The sequence below is a fragment of the Peromyscus maniculatus genome, chromosome 1 (genome assembly GCF_049852395.1).
Source record: "Peromyscus maniculatus bairdii isolate BWxNUB_F1_BW_parent chromosome 1, HU_Pman_BW_mat_3.1, whole genome shotgun sequence".
Classification (NCBI taxonomy): Eukaryota; Metazoa; Chordata; class Mammalia; order Rodentia; family Cricetidae; genus Peromyscus; species Peromyscus maniculatus.
Genome location: NC_134852.1, coordinates 126,711,558 through 126,731,740, shown reverse-complemented (window position 1 = coordinate 126,731,740; position 20,183 = coordinate 126,711,558). Strand labels below are relative to the sequence as shown.

At 42.2% G+C, this 20,183-nt stretch overlaps 1 protein-coding gene and 1 long non-coding RNA gene across 7 annotated transcripts in view; one reads left to right on the top strand and one right to left on the bottom strand.

Moving 5' to 3' along the window:
* Positions 1–3,115, bottom strand: part of LOC107399466 (natural cytotoxicity triggering receptor 3 ligand 1-like) — a 31,189-nt gene extending 28,074 nt beyond the window's left edge. For all 5 annotated transcript variants that reach the window (XR_013048900.1, XM_076563643.1, XM_076563638.1 and 2 more), the window contains exon 1: positions 610–3,115. The gene's annotated coding sequence lies outside the window, so the exon portion shown is untranslated. The remainder of the gene's footprint in view (positions 1–609) is intronic.
* LOC143271782 (uncharacterized) overlaps positions 1–20,183 on the top strand; it is a 38,583-nt gene that overhangs the window by 3,218 nt on the left and 15,182 nt on the right. The gene's annotated exons all lie outside the window — the stretch shown is intronic.

Here is a 20,183-nt window from a genome sequence, read left to right as displayed (position 1 = left end):
TCGAACAAACCTCAGTACAGGGTGCCAGATGCAGAGCACAGGGAGGGCCTGCTTCATCTCAGCACCAATGTTAGTTACTATGCGGCGCCGTATAATTCATTAAGTGGCGCTGTTTACCATGGGAGAGAAGCCACAACGCACACCAAAACCCACTATAAGAGTTTATTAGGGGAAGAGAACAGGAGGGAATGCTTACTAAGCCTATGAAAAATGGTCACACAAGGAGAGAGGGGGGGAGGGGTCTGTGACCCAATTTTTATGGATTCCCCCACACATGAGCATATGAGCTTACATAGCTACGCCACACATGCACATAGATTACATGATCATGCTGCACACAGATTATGTAGGACGTAAGGCCCTGGAATGACTATAAGCATCTTGCCAGCGCATGTGTGGCCATACAGCTGGGGGAGTGGCCAGGAATTCCAACACTCTGAAGTTATGCTTTCCCTTTGTCCCAGCATTCAGCTCTGTCCCACCTACTGGCTCCCAAATAACCACAAATAGACTATCATTATAAATGCTCAGCCGATATCTTAAGCTTGTTACTAATTAGCTCTTACAACTTTAATTAACCCATATTTCTATCTATGTTCTACCACATACCTTATCTCAATACAACAAGTTCGTCTCTTTGTCTGCATCTTCTCAGGACTCCTTGGCTCCACCCTTCCTCTTCCCCCAGCTATTAGAATTCCTAGCCACTCCCCCAGCTACATGACCGCCCTTGCGCTGCCCAGTAGCCAGGCAAGATGCTTAGTCATCCCAGGGCCTTACATCCTATGTAAGGCGTGTTCTATGTGATCACATAATTTGCACGCAGCCTGATCACATGATCTATGCGCATGCATGGCGTAGGTATGTAAGCTCATATGCACATGTGCAGGGGGAACATTTTAAAGTGGGTTCCACCTATATCTCCCCTCTTCCTGCACAGTCCTTCCATAGGCCTACGCACACTGCACACCCCTTCTATTCTCTTCCTTTAATAAACTCTTTTGTGGGTTTTGTTGTATATCATGGCTGCTCTCTCATGGTAAACAGTGTCGCTTAATAAATAACATTGCGCGGCTTAATAAATAACACCGCATTCTCTCTGCTCCAAAAATCCTGCCTAGCTATTGGCCAGTCAGTTCTTTATTAACAATGAGAGCAACACATCTTCACGGTGTACAGAGAATTATTCCATAGCATCTCTCTCTTGTGTGGTGTGATCTGTGCAGCATTCCTTGACCCCAGTCCACCAAAGTTCTCTTCTGCAGCAGAAACCCTAACAACGTGTCCTCTTACAACTCTACACATAAGGGAAGCTGGTTAAGTGTAGGCTTTCAGGTATCATTCTTAACTCTGAGAGAATATAAAAATGCATGGCAGGGGGCATTATAGCTGTTTTCTGTTGAGGAGGATGTGTGTCAAAGGCAGCAGCTCTGAGTCTATAGAAGAAGGGGTCTTCCGGTCGTGTAGCAAGGGGAGAGTCTTAACTTGATTAGCTTCAATGAATCAGGCAATTGCTGTCCTATATTCCTGAAGAGACTTGAGAATAATTATTAGATGGTTATACACAGATGATTAAGGAGTAAAAAAGCTGTTTTCCCAGGAAGATTGAGGAGTAGGTGCGGGGTGTTTACCCACCCACCCCACAGTTCCCCAGAGTTTTCTTAAGTGAGAGCATCAGGAAATATTAGATAGAAGGATTTAGATTGTGGAAATGAAAATAAAGAATAGCCTCTAAAGGGCCTGGAACCTATTCCAACCAGGCCTGACTGTCTCTGCCCCAGGGTATTTATAGAGACGCCAAGGGATGGAGCAAAAGACCTCCTCCCCCAGCACAGCCAAGTGCAGACCATCTCAGACACCTGCACTCAGGCCCGTGGTCCTAATCATCCTCTCTATGCAGACCTGCTGGGTAAAGCCATGAGGAACCTGAAAACGGGCTCCTACAAGTAGGGAGAAGTGGAGGCAGGAAAGATAGAGTGGGACAGTGAGAGAGCTTGTGTGGAATGTTGTGTTTGGGTATATGGTGAAGTTGAGAAGCTAAAACACTTAAAAGACAGATATGACGTCTTAAGTATGAGGACAGTAGGAAGAAAGAGAGATAAAGGTGATAAATTGAGTTACCAGAAAAGGCTAAAGCCAACTCCTTCTTTTGTTGATGGGCAGATCTCTAGATCACCACAGACTGATGGCAGTAAGCATATTTCTCAACATTTTCCTATTTAAAAATAGAATGGTTGTTAAGAAGCATAACTTATAAAGCAAGATAACCAAATTAAATGAGCTTTTGGCTTTTAGAATTTCTTTAGAAACTATCTCTCAAAAAACAGAAAAACAAACAAAAGGCTGGTGGTTGTGGTATACACTTTTAATCCCAGCACTTGGGAGAAGTAGGCAGATCTGAGTTCAAGGCCAGCCTGGTCTATGTGATGGTTAACTTTACATCTAAAGTTTAAACTTGCTATGCCTGAGAGACCAAAACAAAAAATGCCTCTAATATGTAATTCCCCTAGCTTGAACAGGCTGTAGCAGCCCCCAATTCCCAGACATTAAACACTATTCTTTGTTTCTTTCTCTTTTTTTTTTTCAAGACAGAGTTCCTCTTGTAACAGTCCTGGCTGTCTTGGAACTTGCTCTGTAGACCAGGCTGGCGTCGAACTCAAGAGATTCACCTGCCTCTGCCTCCCAAGTGCTGAGATTAAAAGCATGCACGACCACTGCCCAGCAACACTATTCTTAAAATTGACTGATCTTGAAAAAATTTGCTGTTCTTGCGAGATAGTAGGTCATTAAGACTGCCATTTCTGCTTCTGTAATCAAGCTTGCATACTCTGCTCAAAAAGACAATTGTAAGACCTGAGATTATAAAGTGGTTTTTTGCTTTTATAAGCCCTAGGCTGATATGGCTAGTGGCTGCATCTCAGATGCAGATGGGAGCACTCTAGGATGTAGATGGGAGCACTCTCAGATGCAGATGGGAGCACTCTCAGATGCAGTCCTGGCACCAGGCTTGGCTGCTAGTACCTAACTTAAAAGCTTCTTTTTAAAATTTATTCATGCTTATGGTAGATCTCTGAGCAGCTCAAAACCATTAACAGTCTACAGAGAGTTCCAGGACATCCAGGGCTACATAGAGAAACCCTGTGTTGAAAACCCAAAAAGAAGAAGAGGAAGAGGAAGAAGAGAAGGAGGAGGAGGAGAAAATATTTGCAAGCACCACTGCCCAAGCTTAACCCTGTACACTATGTGTCCCTCTGTGTGACTGTGTCCCTCTGTGTATGTTGCTGTGTGTTTCTATCAGCTCTGTTGGTTGGAGAAACAGATCTAAAATGGAAGAGGGAGTGAGCCCCCCTAAGACTGAAGCCGCAGCTGCCCCCGAGGCAGCACGTGATTTCTCACAGGCTCACGGGGCATCTCACCCACAAACCTGTGGTGCCCCACTTCTGGCAGTGACCTGCAGTGTCTGACTTCTGTTGTTGCTATGGCAACACCAGCAGCGCAACCCCACCCCCAAGGAGCTGCAGCTATAGCTACCTGCTTCCCTGTAATAATCAATGGCTTCCCTTGGTACAAGACCTCCACCTTGGTTAAAGACCTGTGGCTTCTTGTTGGGGACTCAAATCCTTTTGTCCCACCCAGGTCACCAGAGAAACCTCAATTCTCTGCCTGCTCTCTCAGCCCTGCCACAGGGAGAAGGAAATAGTGTTGGCTACTCATGCTGACTTGGGCAGCAGTGGCACATGGGGGGGGGGGGGGAGGCATGGAAAGCGCGCACGCGCACACACACACACACACACACACACACACCACCTTCCTTTGCAAGTCCCGCCCCTGGAGATCTCCAGCATCCAGGGTCTAACTCTAGATTACTCTGGCAGCTAGGCCTGACCTTGAGGCTCAAAAGTGGTCAGTGCCTCCCGCCAGCTCCAACAGCCAGGCACCACCCCCCAGATTTCCCTAATAGCTGTTCCCCTATTCCCAGCCCCTCAAGGCCACAGAATGACCCCCCCCCCTATAGAAAAATAATCCCATCTATCCTTGAGCTTGCCCCAAAATAATCCCTCTAATCTGAGGCCATCCTGTAAAACTCCACCAAACCCCACCCCACCCCACCACCCCCACCCTCCGCAGAAACCCTTTGTAAGCCCTGCCTTCTGCTCAGTTCTCTGCTGTTTCTCACTGAAGCAGAGGCAGCCACCCTCCTGGTTTTTTCCCTCCCAATAAATCTCTTGTGTGAGGTCTGTTGTGCAGTGTGACTTTGTGGTATTCCTTGGCTCCCAATTGCCAGGATACCTTTCTGGCCCAAGATGTAACACTTACAAATAGTTCCCAGAGCCCTAAGCTTCCCTTCCTGCTGTTATACCTGGGGAGGGGGAAGTAATTCCCAGTCCCATGGGGCAGGAGAGTAGATGTTTAGTTCTTTCTCTCTTCGTGGTTTATGTCTCTTGTTCTCTACCAGTGACTAGTATAATTGGAAGACCCAAACCCTCCATTTTCAGAGATACCTTGGCCCCTTATCTGTCTGTTGGGAATTGATATAAGGTAAGAAAGCATTGAATTTTTTTTTACCAAATATTATTGTGATGATTAAAAGCATCAGCCAGAAGACCTACCAGCTTACTTAACGTTACTCAGGTTACATGATGAATTACCTGCTTTCTGGAAAGGCTCTGTGAGACATATCAGATATTTATCCCCATAGTCCCAGATGTACACAAAAACCAGTGAGCCACTAATATTGCCTTTGTCATGAAGTCCAGACATCAGGAAAAAGCTCCAGAAATTAGAGGGATTTGAAGAGATTAATGGGTTTCAACTTTTGGAAATTGCTCAAGATGTTTACTACAACTGAGATTTGGCCAAAGACAGACAGAGAAAGACATTCTTCTATGTGGTGACCACTGCTCTTGGGGAAACAGTCAGGAGAGGAAACCAGTGGGGCCTCTCCAAGTCTTGGTAGTCCAGCCTACTGGACCTCACAGAATACACCCCAGAGTGAAAATGACTGGGTAAAATAAGAACTGGCCAAAAAGGATAAACAAGGATGGTGGATGCTGCCCAACCTTAATTCTGGGAAGGTGACTGGTTATGCATCTCCACCAAGCTACCTACCTAGGAGACACAAAAACTGCTCAACCAGAACCAGGTATTATGTTCCAAATTTGGAAAGCCTGATTAAAGGCATCACTTTCAAATCTGCCACCTGTGCTCAGGTAAACCCCAAAGTGGAAAGGAAGACCCCACAAGGGATCTGGGCTCAAAGGAATGAGCCTGAGGAATATTTGGAATTGGACTTTACTGAAATCTGAACTACTGTTTTTGGCTGCACATATTTGCTGGTGTTTGTAGGCACCCTCTCAGGATGAGTGCAGTCCTACCCCACCCATACATAGATTGCTCCCCTGGTTACTAAAAAGCTTCTTCAGGAGATAATTCTTAGATTTAGGCTGCCTCCTGGCTTTGGGGGTTCAACAATGGCCCCACTTCCTCAGTCAAAATCTGGCAAAGATGTGAAATATTAATTGTAAATTACATTGTGCATAAAGGCCATAGAGCCCAGGTCAGATAGAAAAAATGAATAGAACTCTTAAGGAGATTCTGACCAAATTGTTTCTGGAAACTGGCAAAAAATTGAGCCATCCTCCTCCTCTCTGCCCTGCTCAGGGCCTGATGTCCTCCTTACTGGGAGGGGCCTACTCCTTTGAATTAAGTTTGGGAGAGCACCACCCATCCTCCCCAAACTCTAAGATATTCCCTTTACAAGTCCTTGCAGGTTTTGCAGGAAGCTCACCAGGCTACTGGCCAGACGGTGAAGGGAATCCTGCCATCTCCCACCTCTGAACCTACCCACCAGCTCCAGCCAGGAGACTTGGTTTGGATAAAAAGGATCCCTGCCTGGACTCTGGAACCTGTCTGGAAGGGGTCCTACCCAGTCATCCTCACCACCCCAACTGCTGCCAAAGCAGCTAGTGTCGTCCATTGAAAAAGGCCAGTTTGGAAATGATGGAATAACTGTCACTTGGACAGTCACAGGCCCCTTAAAGATAAGACTGACCAGAGTTTACTAACCTGGGATACACAATCCCCATCACCCCCAAACCTGGATGTGGGAATTCAGAAAAACCAGGGATGGGAAACTCTATCTTTCAGATAGTGGACCTCTTCTCTCTTATGTCCCTTCCAGAATGGAACAATATGGGTCCAGGAAAGGGATGGGGGTCAGAAAATAAAGTTGTGGAGAAGATTGGCAAAAAGGGGGCCTTCAAGGATCACAATTTTATGCATGCTCTGCCAAGGACAAGATAACTGCACCATATCCTCAGATTCACCTGGCTTGCTTGATAACAGTTTGACTAAATGTGCACCCTGTGACTCACCAGAATCACACCCCTGTGGTGGTATTCTAATTGTACTGAAATGTGATTTTGATTGTATGTTAATAAATAAAGTTGCCTGGGGTCAGAGCTATTAGAGCCATAGACAGAGTGTGGCCGTGGTGGCACATGCCTTTAATCCCATAGATCTCTGTGTGTTCAGGGATACAGTCAGCATTGGAGACATATGCCTTTAAGACCTAGGGGGCTGTACATTCAGACAGTGATGAGGCAGTCACGTGTTTGGGTTTACAACCAATGAGAAGGCAGAATGACTATGAAATGACTTACACACGGGAAATAGCTCTCTTTCGGGAAGCTGGGACCACCGCAGGAGTAAGGGTGAGATTTTAGCTCTGAGCTCTGACCTCTCGGCTTTCTCCTTTACATTGGTTCTGTGTTTCTAATTTAATAAGACGGTTGGATACATCTACACACCCCCACTCTATGTATATTGGTCTCTGTTATTCCCCCAGGTATATGCCTATAATGGAAAAGAGGGGAGAGCTCATATTGGCCTTGATTCAATCTTAATGAAGGTTGTGGGCCCCAAGTCTGGTCCCAATCCTAAGCAGGGGCAGGAATAGCCAGTATAACTGCCATAGGCACCTCAGCCTTGATTGTTGGGAATCCAAAATTTTTAGGGGACTCAGTTCCCAGATAGACTTAGACCTAGGCCATTTGGAGAATTCTACTTCCAGGCTGAAGAGTCAAATTGACTCCCTCACAGGGGTAGTCCTACAGAACTGAAGGAGACTAGACTTCCTTTTATGAAACATGGAGGAGTTTGCATGGCCTTAGGAGAAACTTGCTGTTTGCATGCCAACCAGTCAGTGGTACCAATTATAAAATTAGAATTTTATAAATGTATCTATATTGAGTCTTAAAAATTATAATTATTGAATTAAAGATTGTTTAGTATCAAAATAAACTGTAAATCATAAATACACTCCATAGAGAGACTGTTTTTTTTTAGTGTACTATTACAAAATGTCAGTTTTTTATATGACTCAGTTTCTTCAAATACCTAAAGCTTAACAAATATAACAAAAATATCGGTTTGGGTATGGTCCAATTTTAAAATAAACCATCTTGAAAGCCTGGTGTTGCCTCCTTCATGTAAGGAAAATAAAATAAAACAAACCAATTCAGTGGTCTGTTATTACCTCCTTAGTCTAATAAAAGGGATACACAATAATTAACGGATGGCTCTAGTTGTTTTGTGGGTACCGCTGTAAGTAATTTATACCACATGGTCACTTTAATCAAGATATCAGTGAAGTCACATGGCATGTCCTTTCAAACCTTCATAAAGATGATAGCTGAGGCACATGGCTGCCAACATGGCAGCAAGACACTTGGTTGTTATTTACTTGAAGATAACCTTAGGTCATCAACCAAGATAGTGGCAAACCACATGATACTACAAGGTGAGCCCAACAGGTAGGTACACAGCCATTTCCTAAACAAGAGTTAAAACCAAATTACATACATGATCTGCTATAGGAAATTAAAAGTATCTATACATCTGTTTTAAATCATAATCAATGAATTTACAAATCCTAAAATACAGAATTTCAACAAAACCAAGGAAAAGGGAGAGAATTCAGAGGCTTAAACATCTTAACATTTGTAGCCTCTGAGGGAAATAATTTACTTCTCAGTTGTTCTCAAGTGTCTTTTCCTGGCTATTCTGTTTTGTTCTCCTTTTCCCTGTCACAGAGTCAGATGGACAGCCTGACCTAGGACAAAGACTTTGGAGGAACTTAAACAAACATGCTGTGTCTGGAACAGATGGGCCAACTCCAATTTCCAACTCTAGTGCCAGGCTTTTCAGTAGAGTAGAAAAGCATGAAACAATCTTTCAATTTTATCCATACCAAAAAGACATTTGAATCTCTGTAAGACTGAATGTGATGGTCTACATATCCATAACCAGTTTATGTGTGTCTGCAGATTGGATCAGACAACCTGAAATGCTTTTATCTCTTAACTGTTAAAGGTACAATCAGGATTTTCCAGGTTTGCAGAGGCAGAAACACAAATAAGCCAAAAGCATAAAGCAAAAGAAGCATAAGATAAAAGAGTTCTATGCTATCTCAGGAATAGATATGAGTTTGGAGGCCCATCAGAAATAGTAGGTATTCTGGTTCTGGATGTGGTTGTAAGCCAGAACCTTGAGAAAGAATTGATTGAACTGTGATTTTTAAGGGGAGGAGGCCTCAGACCATGCTACCATTCCATCTCACGGAGTTACCTAAATCAGTTTAGAAATAACAAGTTACAAATTTAGACCAGAAGTGGCCATTTGTCCAGTGTTCATTGAGGCCTGATTTGGATGGAGAGCTGAACAAGTGAACTTGGTATGAGATATCCCAAATGGAACTTTTTAGATTAGCCTGCAGTCAAACTGAGGATGTGTACTTTGGAATGAAGAATTGGGAACACATAGCTGGACACAGAACCAAGGTAAAAAGATAGGGATCGATGTCAAGCTTCTTAGAGAGTACTCTAAGTCCAGAAAAACCACATGCTCCTGGAAAGTAAGAGGGCATCCCAACCATTACAATCCCAGGATTAAGAAACCACAGGGTCAGTGAAAGGTTATCAATTTTTTTTGACTGATCAAGAGGTAGGCCAGGGGAGAGTTCAAAGAATTATAATTCTTAGCCAAATTTTCTTGAGTCAGTGGAAAGTCTCTGGTCCCTTTGCCTGAGCCAGTTTTAAGACAGCCACATGGAAACTCCAGTGTGAATGAAAATGAGGACATGACTGCTCCTAAGTATGGTTGATGAGAGGTTTTATTGTTTATATAAGGGCTAAAACAGCCAGAGGCATCTAGAAGGGTCCAGACTGAACAGGACCATGAGAGGGGGAAGGAGAGATTGGGAGAGGAAGAGGAGAGGGGGCAAGTGGATCAAGAGAGGGGCCATGGACCAAAAGGCCAAGAAAGGAATCAGGATCCAAAATATCACATAGCAAAAATGGCTGAATTACTTTGGGAACAGGCTGGGAGAAGGGAAGCAGACGCCCAGTCCCTGGGAGGGAGGGGTTTAGGGTAGGGGTGGGGTGAGGAGTGCTGGGAGGAGCCACAGATACTGAGTGAGCATTGTCTGGGGTTTCTTTTGTCCTAACATTCCAGCATTTTATAAGTGATAAGAGACAGCATAATCTCTTCTGTAACTACTTCCTGCTGAAATTGGGATGTCATTGCCAGGGGCCCAGGAAACTGGAATGTTAATCAAAGCCAGGGAGAGAGAAGTGCAGGCTGGGGGACATCAGTTTTGCTCACTATCCTGGTTCTGTGGGATTACCTGGAACTAGGGAAATTCAGGCTGCTTTGGAGCAGTTTGGGATGCAAGTTTGGAAGGAACACCTGAGGCTGGTGCATAACAGGCAGTTTTGGAGCAGTCTGAAGTTGATTTGAAATCTTCTGGGACAGATCTAGACCCGGGACAGAAGGTAAAGTTAAGGAGCTTAGGGGAAATTTTTTTATGTTGGGTGTATACTTGAAGCTTCCAGGCCCATGGTCCTGGTAGTTGGATGGGAGAATCCCAAGACCAGGGGAGAGAGAAAGAGATTCCATCCTCGGGAATAGTCAGGTAGGGAAACCTAGGCTGCTGGTTGACAGGAATATTTATCTGGAGTCTGTTTGTCCTGTGACTTGTGAACACAAGTCACCATTCCTTGAAGCTTATAAGATTTCTTTTTTAAGTTTACAAAAAGAGGTAAAAGTTTTAGACATATTAGCATTATTACTGTTTGTAATCTACTGAAATAAATATTGTAGAAAAAGCAATAGACTCACATGTTTGAGTCATAGTAAAAGCTTGGACTCAAAACACAATTCTGGGTTAAAAGCAATAACACTCTTTCCTATGTCCAGAGGGCTGGATATATAGATTGGACAGAGATGTTTTTAGCACTATGAGACGTGCTTTATGTACTTCTTACTATAACAATAGCATAGCCAGAGAAAAAAGAATTTGAGACATTTCTCACTTTTCATACACAAGTGGTTGAAACCTGTTTTGTGAGTTTTTATCTCTTTAAGAGTGAAGTCTGACAGCAATGTAAACTGCACCTGCCTTTCTCAGCTGGAGACCTCTACAAAAGTGAGACCTGAGGCCTGATTTTACATATGAAATGAATTAAAAAAGCAACTGAAGCACTAGGGGGAGGGGAGTTGGGTGCCTGCTGCTGTCAAACTGACAAAGCCATAGTTAGCCTTGAACACCATCAGAGATCAGAGAAGGATAAATTATATCAGGAAGTACTAATTAAAATGACATTGACTTACTTGTACAGTTACTTTAGACTCCCATGTGATCTTGGTGGCTTTATTGGGAGCAGAACTAGTTGGTCTTCAGCCACCACACAGAACAGCATTACATCTTTATCTGCTTTACAGGAGAACATCAAACTTGGACTGCCAGACCCAGAAGGTCTGAGAGATTTTTCTGTGGAGAAGGAACTTGGAAAAACTGATCTACCTTGGCTAGGCAGAGTAGGGCAATCAACCCAAAAGTGTCCACATTTTGGGCAGAGCCCTGGCAGCAGGTGAGGCGTTAGGTAGTTCTTTGCCCATTGGTTAGCTTTAACAAACCAGGAGGAATCATCTGTGCTTTATTATCTTCTTGGGAGATCTCAGGTCGCCACTAGGAGCTGGCATTTCTGTCTATCTTGAGAAGCTTTTCATTAAACATTCTAAATGCCAAATTCAGAAGATCTCTGAAGAGTTTCAGGACCATTATCTACTAAGTACACCTGATTTTAAACAAACCTGACTTGTTTTTAGTTACTTGCTTTAGGTTTAACCTTGAAAACCTATCAGAAAGCTAAATAAAGTTTGTTCCTGTAAATGAATTAATTACATTTGTATTTGGCATGGCTATGAACACATTAAAGAATTTGAGCATTAACAGAATATCTGAGCATTAACTTTGTGTCTTAATTATCTTTAACAGTTTATAACTGTGGGGCCCAGGGCAGCTTGACTACACTACTGCCATGACAGGCTCAAAAGAAACCAGAGAATATACCTAAGTTTCATTTTACTGTAAGGCAACACCCCATTCCAGGAAAAGTCATAAACTGGCACCACCCCAGAATGAGCCAATCAGCATCCGAGGGGAAAATACATAACATTCCAACCTAAGGGGAAATTGCCTGACATTCCAAACATTTTCGACCATTATAGATAAGATCACCAGATGTCCCTGAACCCAGCATGTACTTATCCCCTTTCACCAATATACCCCTAGACAAATGTCAGCCAATCAGGGTCCTGAACCCTGGAAATCCCCTCATCCTAACCTCTGCTGTGATAAAAAAAAATCTTACCCTAACTGAGCTTGGGCCTTTCCGCTCTCACCACTACATCAGACAGATGGAGAGCCCAAACTCAAGCTTGAATAAAGGCTCTTTACTTTTGCATATGGATTCAGTCTCTGTGGTGGTCTTTGAGAGATCCCTGTAATCTGGGTGTAACAATAACAAGTAAGTAGCTTTAATAAGATTGGTATTTTATAGTTTTATCCCTGTTAAGTTAGAGCATTAAAAATTTGAGCTGAAGATCCTTTTGTTGAAAATTTTTGCATCTATGTTCATAACAGAAATTAACTTGTAATTCTCTTTCTTTGTTGGGTCTTTGTGTAGTTCAGATATCAGGGTAACCATGACCTCATAAAATGAATTGGGCATTGTGCTTTGTGTTTCTTTTTTGTGGAATAATTTGAACAATATTGACATTGACTCCTCTTTGAAAGTCTGGTAGAACTCTTCACTAAAACCATCTGGCCCTGGGCTTTTTGGGGGGCAGGGGCAGGGAGATACACTTTTAATTACTGCTTCTATTTCACTAAGGGCTAGAAAAGTCTGTTTTGTTATCTGATCTTTATTTAACTTTGGTGGATAGTATGTATCAAGAAAATCATTCATTTCTCTTAGCTTTTCCAGTTTGGTGGAGTATAAGTTTCTAAAGTATGTCCTTATGATTCTCTGGATTTCCTCCTTGTCTGTTGTTATGTTTGTTGGTTTTAATGCAGCAGCACTATGTTATTCATTAAGCAGTGCTGTTACTGTACAAGAAAGGCCACAAGGCACAACAAATCCCAGTAAATTAGAGCTTTATTAGGAGAAGGGAGGGACAGAAGAGAGCTTGACCAGGCCTGTGGAAGGCATGTGCAGAGAGAGAGGAGGGGAGGAGAAGAGAAGAAGCGGGAGAAGAGTCTATGATCTAATTCTTATGGATTCCCCTGCACATGCGCATATGGGCTTACAGAGCTGCACCACGCATGCATATAGATTGTGTGATCACGCTGCCTGCAAATTATGCAGTCACACAGCGCGTGGATTAAGTAGGCCGTAAGGCCCCTTGCTTGGCTACTGAACAGCGCATGTGCAGCCATATAGCTGGGGGAATGGTCAGGAATTCCAATAATGTTCCCTTTTCATCTCTAATTTTGTTAATTTGGATCTTCTCTACTTTTTACTTAATTTGGCTAAAAATGTGTTAATATTATTGATTTTCTCAAAGAACCAAATCTTTGTTTCATTGATTCTTTGCATTGATTTTTCTTTGTTTGTTTCTGTTTTATTGATTTCAACCCCAAGTTTGGTTATTTCTTGCCATCTACTTTTGGGAGTGATTTCTTCTTTTTGTTCTAGAGCTTTCAGTGTGCTGTTAAGTTATTATTATTAGATCTCTCCACTTTTTCCCAAATATGTATAGAGTTTATTCATTTTTTTCCAACATACTATTTTTATTGATTATTTGGGAATTTCACATAATGCATCACGATCACACTCATTTCCAAGTCCCTCCAGGTCCACCCCCACCCTTATAACCTCCTCCCCGCCACTCAAAAATAAAAGAAGAAAGAAAAATACTAATTCCATTTTGTGTTTCCCATATACTCACTGGATCATGGTCAAACTCCCAGTGGCCAGCCCCTTAAAGAAAATTGAGTCCTTCCCCACCCCACCCCCACCAGAAGCCATCAACTGTGAGGAGCTACCCTTCAGGATCCCTATCACAATTTTTAAGAGTTCTCTTCAATGACTTCCTGTCTAGACTTTCTTTCTTCCTTCCTTCCTTCCTTTCTTTCTTTCTTTCTTTCTTTCTTTCTTTCTTTCTTTCTTTCTTTCTTTCTTTCTTTCTTTCTTTCTTCCTTCCTTCCTTCCTTCCTTTGTTTCTTTCTTTCTTCCTTCCTTCCTTCCTTTCTTTCTTTCCTTCTTTCTTTCTCTCTCTCTTTCTCTCTTTCTTTCTAAGTGGGGGGAGGTTATCACAGGAGCTTTCTACTGAAAACAATAAAAGGTTTATCCTTTATTGTTTGCTCCCAGGGCCTATGGAAGAGTCTAACAACCAGCTGCGGATTCTAATGTGAGGGATATCAAATGAATCTAAGCACACTGGGTTCTTTAGTTCATTCCTTTATTCTTCTAAGTCAATTCTATCTACATAGTTTCTTTTCTGTTCTCATACTTAGCTCCTCTCAGCCCCTCCTGCTCTCAGTCCCTTCTGCTGTTCTCTCATGTCTACCTAGTTCTCATCTCTGTCCTCATCTTTGTTCTTCTAAACCCATTTTCCAAGTGCTCTAAGGGAACTGGTATATATATACACAAGCAGTAATTCTTTGACAAAGCAATTCGAGGCTTGAAGTTTTCAGGGTCACAGAGAGGGGTGATAAGGATCCATACATAAAGCAATAATTGTCAGCTTCCAATTACAACCCAAAGTGGGGAGTGACTAAAGGGGAATTCTCTGGTTGGGTCAACTAAAGGCTAAGATCAATTAGGGAATTTATTATTTTTTTCAATTAGGGAATTTATGTCCTCCAACCATAGTCTAGAAATGGCTAGGTAGAATGTTAGGGGACAATAAGTCACTAAGAAGTAAACTATCTTTTTTTTTTTTTTTTTTGGTTTTTTCGAGACAGGGTTTCTCTGTGTAGCTTTGCGCCTTTCCTGGAGCTCACTTGGTAGCCCAGGCTGGCCTCGAACTCACAGAGATCCACCTGCCTCTGCCTCCCGAGTGCTGGGATTAAAGGCGTGCGCCACCACGCCCGGCTAAAGTAAACTATCTTTAGTGCTGCTTTTCCCCACTGGTCCTGGCTGCAGCTGTTTTCTGGTAGGGAGGGGGACATACGCTCAGTTGCTAGGCAACCTGTGTCAGAGCATGTAGCATTTGATTAGTAAAAGCACTTTAGCTCAGAGTAATTGCTGAGGAGAAAATCTAGGAATAGCACCTGGCTAAACTTAATTTGCACAAGAAACAAAGTTTGACACCTATCATCTGCCTGGCCTTGTCAGAAATCTGCTTTGGTCAGTGGGAAATAACTATCTTAACTCAATAACCAGTAAGTGGCTAAAACATCATCCCAGGAATGTGAGCAGTAAATCTCTTAAGTCAAGGTCTTGTGTAAATAACCTGGGAAGAAGGTAAGGAGTTGAGGATTTAATTGCTAGTGGTTATTTTCTCTTATCTGTAAGTAAGATGAGCTAATGTTTATCTGCATTTGTCCTTAGATAAAAAGGTATCTTACCCAAATACTTTTGTCTGGAGAATGATCCTGGCCAGACACATGTTAATGAAAATAAACACAGCTGGGGAAAGTTATCCAATTACCCCCAAATGTAAAGTGAAAGTTGTGCCCAAGATTGAGATGCAATTGTGAGGTTGCATGTACACATAACATGGAAATGCACAGTAAATGAGAAGAATCATAGCTGTTGTTGAACAAGAAGTTTACAAGAGACAGCCAATTCATGCAAAAGGCAGTAATTCCATAATGCCTTGAGTGATGATTTCCTCCAACAGAACCCTTAGTTCTGATAGGTTGACCTTCTGAACTCTAGTTGTCACTGCTGTATACTCCCATGGTCTTTTGCTACCAGCGGCTCTCAATAGCCTTCGATGTCTCTCATTCTCAACTCCGAGTCTGCAGTCATGGATACCACTGTAAAAGAAGCTTCCTTGCCCTCTACAGTAAGTGGCAGCATGGATTATGGACTTCCATATGGTTTCTGCTGACAGCACAAATCATGGGCATCCATATGGCCCCTATAGTCATCACAGGCCATGGACCCAAGCATGGTCTCCAGCGGCAGTACAGACCACGGGTATCAAACACAACCCTCAACTGCAGTATAGACCACAGGTATCAACACGGCCTCCAGTGGCAACATGGCCTATGGACACCAACATGACCCTCAGTGGCAGCATGGCCCACAGACCAATTTTTTTGTTTTGTTTTGTTTTTTGAGACAGGGTTTCTCTGTATAGTTTTGTGCCTTTCCTAGAACTCACTTTGTAGACCAGGCTAGCCTCAAACTCACAGAGATTCGCCTGCCTCTGCCTCCCAAGTGCTGGGATTAAAGGTGTGCACCACCACCACCCAGCCCGTTTTTTTTATTTTTTTGTTTTTTTTTTTTTATGTAGGCACATAGTGCTATGGATTTGCATCTTAGAACCACCTTCATTGCATCCCATAAGTTTGGGTATACTGTGTTTCATTTTCATTCAATCCTAGAAAGTTTTTTAATGTTTCTTAATTTTTGTCTTGATCCATTCTTTATTCAGTAGTGAGTTCAGTTTCCATGAGTTTGTAAGCTTTCTGTTGTTTCTCTTGTTGATATTCAACTTTAATTGGTGGTGGTCAGATAGGATGCAGGGTGTTATTTCAATTTTCTTATATCTGCTGATACTTTGTGTCCAAGTATGTGTTCAATTTTGGACAAAGTTCGATGAACTGCTGAGAAGAAAGTATATATTCTTTTGTGTCTGGGTAAAGTGTTCTATAAATATGTTATGTCCATTTAGTTCATGATATCAGCTAGCTCTAGGATTCCTGTTTAGTTTCTAGATGACCTGACTATTGGCAAGAGTATATTAGGGTCAATATGTGATTTAAGCTACCGTAATGTTTCTTTTATGAACTTGGGTACTCTTGTGTTTGGTGCATAATGTTAAGAATTGCAATATCTTCTTGGTGGATTTTTCTTTGATAGGTATGTATTGTCCTTCCCTATCTCTTCTGGTTAGTTTTGGTTTGAAGTTTATTTTACCAGATATTAAAACCAGTACACCAACTTGCTTTTGGGGTCCATTTGCTTGGAATACCTTTTTCCAGACTTTTACCCTGAGGTGATATCTATCTTTGATATTAAGGTGTGTTTCTTGGTTACACAGAATGGAACCTGTTTCAGATCTATTCAGTTAGTCTGTGTCTTTTTATTGGGGAATTGAGGCTGTTGGTACTGAGAGTTATTAATGAGTAGTGTTTGTTGATTCCCATTATTTTGTTGTGGTGATGTGTCGCTATACATATACTTTTGATTGGCTGGTCTGGGATTATTTATTCCTTGTGTTTCCTTGGATGTGGTTAACTTCTTCAGGCTGGTTTTCCTTCCAGCACCTTCTGCAGGGCTAGATTTGTAGACAGATACTGATTAAATTTGCTTTTATAATGGAATCTCTTTCTTTCTCCATCTATTATGATTGAAATTTTTGCTGGGTCTAGTAGTCTGGATTGGCATCTGTGATCTCTTAGAGTCAGCAGAATATCTGTCCAGATCATTCTGGCTTTTACAGTCTCCATTGTGAAGTCAGGTATTATTCTAATAGGTCTGCCTTTATATGTTATTTGGTCTTTTTCCCTTGCTGCTTTTTAATATTCTTTTGTTGTTGTTCTGTACAATTAGTGTTTAAAAATATTATATGTCATGGGGAATTTCTTTTCTGACACAGTCTATTTGGTGTTCTGTGTACTTCTGGTACCTTGGTAGGCACCTCCTTCTTTAAGTTAGAGAAATTTTCTTATGTGATTTTGTTGAAAATAGTTTCTGTTCCTCTGACCTGGGTTTCTTCTCCTTCCTCTATTCCTATTATTTGTAGCTTTGGCTTTTGCATAGTGTCCTAGCTTTCCTAGATATTTTGTCCCTGAATTTCTTTTCTTTTTTTTTGTTTTTTTTTTGTTTTTGTTTTTTTGGTTTTTTTGTTTTAACATTTTCTTTGACTAAGGTATCCATTTTTTTCTATCTGCTCAATACCTGAGATTCTCTCTTCCATCTTTTGTATTCTCTTGGTGAGGCTTGTTTCTGCGGTTCCTGTTCAAGTTCCTAAATTTTTCACTTTCAGTTTTCCCTCAGTGTGGGTTTTTCTTATTGATTCTATTTCCACTTTCACGTTTTAAACTAGTTTATTCATTTCATTCCATTGTATATGTTTTCATAGATTTATTTAGTAGATTTATTCATTTCCTCTTTAAAGACCACTAATGCATTCATAAAGGCTATTTTGAAGTTCTTGTCTTATGCTTCAGCTATGTTGCATTTCTCAGGGCCTCCTGGAGCAGAGTTGCTGGGCTCTAGTGGAGACATATTGTCTTGGCTATTATTGTGTTTTTATGCTGACCACTAAGCATTGTGTTTATGGTGATTGTAATTCTAGGTGCTGATACCTGGTCTTGTCTTTGTTGGGTGGGTGTTTTGTTTTGTTCTTTGGTTTTTGTTGCCTTCTTTGGTTCTTAGGAGAGTGTGGTACCTGTAGGTTACCTTGTAGGAAATGTTTCTGGCATCCTGTCAAGTATGGTCACTGGGGGTTCCAGTTAGAATGTTCTAGGTATTGGGAGCTGACACTCAGAAATGGGGATGGGCTACAAGAGGGGATTGCTGAGGAGATCCACAAAAGGGGGGGAGCAGAGTGTACCCCCAGATTCTACTTAACCCCCTGGGAATGAGGGCAGAGAGGGAGAAGAGGCCACAACAGTTGGTCTGCTACAGGGATGGGGAGGAAACTGGGGGGTATATTTGGGGGAGAAGGGAGAGAGTGAAGATCTGACAATCATGCCTACCTCTCTTGCCTATTTGCTTCTCTGGCAGGTGTAATGGACAGGTTCCCAGGGAATAAATGTGGGAACTGGGGGCTGAGACAAAGGGATGGGTGAAAAAGGTAGTAGGAGAAGAACTGCATGAATTGTTGACTATGGGGACAGAGAGGAAGGAGAGGCCACAGCAGGTAGTTTGCTACAGATCTGGGGATGAGGCCGGGATTGTATTTGGAGAAGAGGAGGGAAAGTGAAGATCTAATTGTTCTTTCTTTCCATAAGAATAACTTACGTTGATGCCTTTAAATATATTATATATGCATATATATAATTACACGCATTTTTAAAGATTTAAAGATATTTTTACTTTCATATTCTCTTTAAATACATACTAATAGGGGGCTGGAGAGATGGCCCAGTAGTTAAGAGCACTGGCTTCTGTTCTAGAGGACCTAGGTTCAATTCCCAGCACCCACATGGCAGCTCATAACTGTCTATAATTCCAGTTCCAGTGCATCTGACATTCTCACACAGACATGCAGGCAAAAATCCAATGCACACGAAATAAAAATAAATAATTTTTTTAAAACACATACATAATAATAGCCAAATGGGCTTTTTAAAGATCCAACACAAGACTCCTGCACTATCTTCTAAGTTTAACAAATTCTATCTTCCTACCTTCAACTTTGCCACATAGACTAACCACAGCAAAACCTGTTAAATATTAATACTCCTTCACAATAAAAGGAAATAAACAGACCATTCCAATCAATTTCATTTTAATAAAGGGGGAGATATACCTTTATGATTATTAAAAGGTATATTTTTTAAAGTTGTTAAAAGGATAAAAAGATATGGTATCAAAAATAAAAATGTTATAAAGATAAAGATAAGAGGCTATGTTGATGTCTATGGTCCATGCCGCCACAGAGGGGCATGTTGGTCTCTACAGTCTAGTGTCAGCTGGGGACCTTGTGGATGTCCATGGTCATATGGATGTCCAGGGGTGGTGTTACCACCAAAAGCTAAGTGGGCATCTGAAACCATGTTGCTGTCTGTGGATCATGCTGTTGCCAAGGGCCACGATGGTGTCCATGGTCCATGCTGTGGCCAAGGACCATATTGATGTCCATGGCTCATGTTTCCACCAAAGGCCATGGGAATGTCCATGGTCTGTGCTGCCACCTGAATCCATGTCAATTTCTGTGGTCCATGCTGTAACTGGAGACTTTATGGATGTCCATGCAATGTGTTCCCACTAGGGGCCACGTTCATGTCTGTGGCCCATGTTACCCCTAAAGGCCATGTTGATGTGTGTGGGGCTGGTCCTGCCACCTGAGGTCATGTAGATGTCCATGGCCAGTGTTAACACTGAAGGCCACGTGGATGTTCATGAGCCATGCTGCTGCCAGGGGCCATGTTTTTATCCATGGCCCATGTTACCATTGAAGGCCATAGGGATGTCCATGATCTATGCTATCACCAGAATCCATGGCCCATGTTACCACTGAAGACCATGGGGATGTCCATGATGTATGTTATCACCAGAAACCATGTGGAAGTTCATGATCCATGCTGCTGCTGACCACAAAGGGCAAAAAAGTTTCTTTTGCAGTAGTATCAATGACCACAGACTCATAGTTGAGAATAAGAGACATAGAAGGTTTCCACGATAACTCCCCCTCCCCCAAAAAAAGCAACAGTCTAGACGGAAAACCATTGAATAGAACTCTTTGGAAAAAAAAAAATCGTGATATACCCAGGTGGTGGGAGTGGCACACACCTTTAATCCCAGCACTCAGGAGGTAGAGGCAGGCAGATCTCTGAAAGTTCAAGGCCAGCCTGGTCTACAAAGCGAGTTTCAGGATAGGCTCCAAAGCTACACTGAGAAACCCTGTCTCAGAAAAAACAACAACAACAAAAAGTGGGTAGAAATATTTTGCCGGGTGGGGTGGCATACACCTTTAATCCTAGTACTTGG